The sequence below is a fragment of the Martes martes genome, assembly GCF_963455335.1.
Source record: "Martes martes genome assembly, chromosome: 5".
Taxonomy (NCBI): domain Eukaryota; kingdom Metazoa; phylum Chordata; class Mammalia; order Carnivora; family Mustelidae; genus Martes; species Martes martes.
Window position 1 is genome coordinate 66,993,129 of NC_137892.1, and position 6,000 is coordinate 66,999,128.

Consider the following 6,000-nt stretch of genomic DNA (forward strand, 5'->3'; position numbering starts at 1 on the left):
GTTGTAAGAACTTTAACTATTCACAGACTGTGCCCAATAAACAGCTCCACACGCTCCCACCCTTGCTGTGCCATTTCCAGTGCTATTTGTCTTCTCTGAGAGGATTCCAACTCCTCTTTTTCATCCGGCATGGCCTCACACTCTCTCTTGAGAGCTTCTAGTGGGCACTAACCCTGCTAAGTGCCCCAGTTCCAAGGAGAGAAGCTGCCCCTGGGTCACAGAGGAATTGTGAGGTATGTCAAGGAAGCATGGAGCAGGTGAGGGCTTAAACGGACATTACCATCCAGAGACTGTGTGGAAGGACTAGACCTACATTGCTACAACCAAGGGAGAAGCACCGGTAGACAGGCCCGCCAGACCATCTTGAGACGCTGGAAGACTGAAAGGATTCGGGATACTCCCTCCACTCAAAAACAAAAAAGCAATACAACCAGCATCCTCCAGGGAGTTGGTACATTCCACCCAGCCCGTGGGAGTGGCAGGGAAATGGAAACGAGGAGGTGGAAAGGGTCGCCCACTTTGGAAGGTTTCCAGAGCCTGGCCCACGGCTGAGAAGCATCTGGGCTTTTGTGTGCTTGCCCAACAAAAACAAACCCTCTCTTGGCAAGTTCCTCCCCCTGTGATAGGGGAGAAAAGGAAACAGAGGAAATTCTACACAGTCTCCTTACCATCTGTTTGCCTTTGATGGCTATTATCAGCACTATATTCTGTAGGATATCAAGAAGTAGGCCAATCAGTATCAGAAAAAAAATCACTGCAGAACTCCTTTCTCCAATAATCACATGGATAGTTCATCCAAACTTTAAAAATAAAAAGGCAATGTTTGCCCAGCGCTTTGAAATCTAGCACACACAAAGCATTATCTTAAATTATGAAGTAGTATAAATACAAATTGTGGTTTAAAAAACCACTAGTTAACACAATTTTGGATTGTCCTTTCTCTGCATGTGAGCGCATGCAAACATGCACGAATGTAATCAATAGAAAACAGCATGCCAAGAATAATCCACCATATGACAGCTTCCCAAAAAAGTTCAGGAAGAGTATCTGAAAAGCAAAAAAATAAATAAATAAATAAAAAACCAGTAACAAATGTCTGACATGACAGAGAGGAAACTTAGATGAAATTCCATTTCCTAAAAAAGGAAGAACAGCCTGCATTTGTCATGTTCCTGGTGGCTAGAGGGACTGTTAATTGTCCATGAACAGAATCTGACCTGACTTGTCATTTTTTTTTTAAAGAAAACAAATTGTATCAACAGATCAAAGCTTTTCACAGATCAGAAGAAAATCTAATCTGTATCTAATCAAAACAACCATCACATGCCTATTTTCTTTGGTTGGGTGAACAAGGACCACAACTTATAAAGGAGTTTAGTTCCAAGACTTTCAAAAACAATGCAACACTAAAGAGAACAGTTTTACAATTCAGGTGTGCCTTCCTTTTGAGCCCACACCATGCGCTACACTGATAAAAGAAGATAAACAAAAACAGGTCAGAAACAAGACCTATGCATTAAAGTGAGATGCCCACAGTCTTAGCACTAAGGACACTAGTCAGCAATAAAAGAGGTCCTCTTACTTGCTAATCGCAAAGAGATCAAAAAGACACAGAAGGCATTCTGAGAGCAGGAGGGATGAGGGTGATGCAGGAATTAAGAGAGAAACTCAAAGAGAAAAAATGGGATCGAGGGTGAGCAGGAGAGGATGACAGAAAAAGAAAATATGAATATGAAAGAACATGAACATTTTCTTTCTGGAAAGTGAATGATCCAAGGAGATTCAGACTAAACTACACACATCAGGAGAAATGGGTTTCTGATGTTCCCAAAAACCAGTACAGTATAAATAACCAGCCACAAGTTACAACTTGGGGGAGCAGACGGGGGTCTTTCTAACCACTGTGGCCACTGAAAACTTGCTCTTTTTCTTAAGGGGCCACTAACTTCATTAATGGCCAGGATAAATTCCAACCTACAGAATTCCAGTGGGTTTGTACCTATTCCCCCCCGGGATCAATTTCACACTTTTAGGCAATGAAAACTATAACCTTTCCAAAGGGAATTTACTGCCATCAATGTCAGAATCACTCTGCTTCCATGCAGAAATACATGTCTCATCATCTTTCTGTCAATTCACTATATCCCACATTTAAAAGAAACACACATTCGACCTGCAGTGTAAGAGGGTTCCCCTCTCTCCTCATCCTCACCAACATTTGTTGTTTCCTGACTTGTTCATTTTAGCCATTCTGACTGGTGTGAGGTGGTATCTAACTTGGTTTTGATTTGTATTTCCCTGATGCCGAGTGATGGTGAGCATTTTTCAGGTGTCTATTTGTAAGCTTGTGCAGCCCACTCTGGAAAACAGTGTGGAGGTTCCTCAAAAAGTTGGAAATAGAGCTACCCTAAAACCCTCAATTGTACTACTGGGTATTTACCTTAAAGATACAAATGTAGTGATCTGAAGGGGCACGTGCACCCCAATGTTTATAGCAGCAATGTCCACAATAGCCAAACTATGGAAAGAGCCCAGATGTCCATCGACAGATGAATGGATAGAGAAGATGTGGGATAGATATATAGATATAGATATAGATATAGATATAGATATATATCTCCATGTATTACTCGGCCATCAAAAAAATGAAATCTTGGAGGTGCCTGGGTGGCTCAGTTTTTAAGTGTCTGCCTTCAGCTCAGGTCCTAATCTCAGGGTCCTGGGATCCAGCCTTGCACTGGGCTCCCTGTTGGTGGGAAGCTTGCTTCTCCCCCTCCGATTCCCCTGCTTGTGTTTCCCCTCTCATGGTCTCTCCCTCTTTCTCTCTGTGTCAAATAAATAAATGAAATCTTTTTTAAAAAAAAGTGAAATCTTACCATTTGCAACTACGTGGATGGAACTAGAGAGTATGAGGCTAAGTGAAATAAGTCAATCAGAGAAAGACAATTATCACATATGACCCATATGCGGAATTTAAGAAACAAAACAGAGGATCATAGGGAAATGGAAACAAGACAAAACCAGTAAGGGAGACAAACTGTTAGAGACTCTTAACTGTAGGAAACAAACTGAGGGTTGCTGGAGGGGTGGTGGGTGAGGGGATGGGGTAACTGGGTGATGGGCATTAAGGAGGACATATGATATAACGAGTACTGGGTATTCTATGCAACCGATGAATCAATGAACTCTACCTCTGAAACTAATAATACATTATATGGTAATTAACTGAGTTTAAATTTTAAAAAATTTAAAAAAAAACATTAATTTTGCTGAAAATTCCAGACATAATAAGAGGCATAATGGGCAAAATTATTTCCCCAAATTAATCTAAAACTTTAATGTTCTCTAGTCAAAACCCAAACTTAACCTTCAAATGAAAGAAGGCTATTTTAAAGTGCATCTGGAAGAACAGATTCACAAGAGTAGGAACAGTCTAGAGAAAGATAACGCTTGAGCTGTGCAGAGTGAGGTTAGAATTTGCCCTACCACAACGCAAACCTTGCAATAAAACCATAATAATTTAAACAGTGCGACCTGGGCACGAAAGACCACTGAGTATGGAGCTGAGAAGCAGACACATGGAAGTTATGTAATAAAGGTGACATTTCAAGCCAGTGGGGAAAGAATAATCATTGGCTCAGCAAACTGTTTTTGGGGACGATAGTTATCTATTAGCTATTACGGGCAAAACAGGCCTCATATCACATATCTCAATTTCCAATTCAATATTGAACACAAAAATTCATAAGCACATTAAGTTAGAAGGCTGTCTAAAATTTCTCACTAAAAAAATAAAAATAAAATAAATTTTCTCGGTATTAAACAAAATGATAGGGATTAAAGAAATCGAAATGACACCACTCCAATGTACCAACTTGTTTTCATTCCTTTACTGCCTTCCAGTCTTTGTGCAAGGCACAGCTAATTCTTACAGAGCTAACCTCACAGCATAAGTACACATATGGTGTTCCTATCTCTTCCAGCAAAAGTACTTTTCCATTTTCTGATTTTTGGCACCCTTTTAAATTGCATCCCATCAAATGAGATGTTCTATATTCTCCTCTGTTACCCCTGTATTGTTGTACTTGAAGAGTGTTTCTAGCTTACCATTATAAAGGATACTACAAGAAACTTTTTCATGTGCATTATTTTATGTTTTACTATTATAGAATAAATTCCAGAAATGGGTCCAAAAATGTGAAAGTTTGTCACAAATTGCCAAACTGCTTTCCAATAATGTTCTATCAAATTCCATGGCTACCAGTGCTGGTCATGAGTATCATTTTCATTGCAACCTTGCCAAAACTTTTATTTCCTAATTTATGGACAGTGAACAGTTCCTCATCGATTTCATTCACTTTTTCCCCCCACCCCTTAAGTTATGTCTCACTTTTACTAAAGACTACTGCTAAATAGTGCCAACATTGTTAGTGGCCTGTTCAAATTACAACTTCAAGTATTCTGGTCTTCCCTTTTTTATTCACATCTGCATTCATGTTTGCCTTAAGCAGGTCAAAATTTTCACTTTCTCAAGTGAACCAGTTGAGATGAAAATCACGGTCCATCCCTTTCCTCTCTGAATAGTGAAGGTGTAGCACCTGTTATTTTTCTCTTGGCCATATAAAAAGTACTCAAATACTCCTGTAAAATTTCTGCAGGCCAGTAACATGGAAAATGGGAACAAATACTGAGTAGGAAAGCTGGACTATAACCATACTGAATACAACTCAATATAAACACACACACACACACACACACACACACACGTTAATGAAACCAATTAACCAAGAAGCCTCCTCTTTGAGAAATTCTGCTTGTAAAACTCATCAATAATTGTCAGTCAAAGACCAAGTCTTCTGCTGAAATGCTGTGACATCTGTGAATTTCTTCTCATAGAACCAAAAAAGGTATTCAATCTTTTTGCCCCAATAAACTATTTCTTTCATCCAATTATTTTTCTCTTCTTCTGATGACATTTAAGATGGAAATAGTCAGCACTGACGTGCACATTCTAAATATTTTTTCCTTAAACGAGGTCTCTACTGTCTTCCCTCTCACCCTCTATAGACCATATATCTACGTATAATTATATTTGGTTACTAACAATGTCATTTGCTAACCAACCATCCAGTTTCTAAAATATCTGGCATGAATAGGCAATAAATACTGTAGTTTCAAATTATGACAATGAGAACAAAGTATGCATCTTTTTATAGTGGTGTTTCTTAATTTGGGGCCACAGGAAGAATCCATAAATGGGTTTCAGGAGATCTGGGCACCTTTTAAAATTGTTAGCAAAAACTCTCTTTGTATGTGTATGTGTCTATTTTTCTGAGTAAAGGTTTATGGGTTTCATTGTATTCTCACACCTATGCCATTCAACTCTAACTTCTATAGAACCAAAATAATAATGGGAACATAATAAATGCCATTTAAGGGCAATAGTGGCCTTTTTGGGATAGTAAGACATGTGCTATTGTTTTTCAAGGTATTCTGCACAGCCTTTATATGGGGTGATTTTTAGGGTAGAAGCACATTAAAGGAACATGTTAACTGAGGGGTTAAATACTGTATTGCAAGTTTACTAATACATTCCATGAAAACCATTATGCTAATATAAACAAATGCTCTAAGTGAATTATCAAATTTTATTATTTTCAACAGCTGAAACTTGTCTTTACAACAAAAAATAGTAATTCTACACAGAACGTTCCCTGCAGAGCAGCATGTTAAGTGTTGTGAGATTCTTGAGAATTTTTAGAAGTGTATTTCCCCATTTTATAGGTAAGTAAATAAAAGTACAGGAACCAGTTAGTATTAATTAGCTCAAGGTCCCAGAGCCAGATGGACAATAGTGAGTGTCTTGATTTCTACCCCAACCTGCAAGTTAGGTCATCCTCTTTACATTCTTCAAGCACAATTCAAACAAAGTGCTCTGGGCATTAAGTCTTTTATTCCAAATTACTGTGTTTAAGCATTTCTTTAAATCCACATGAGACA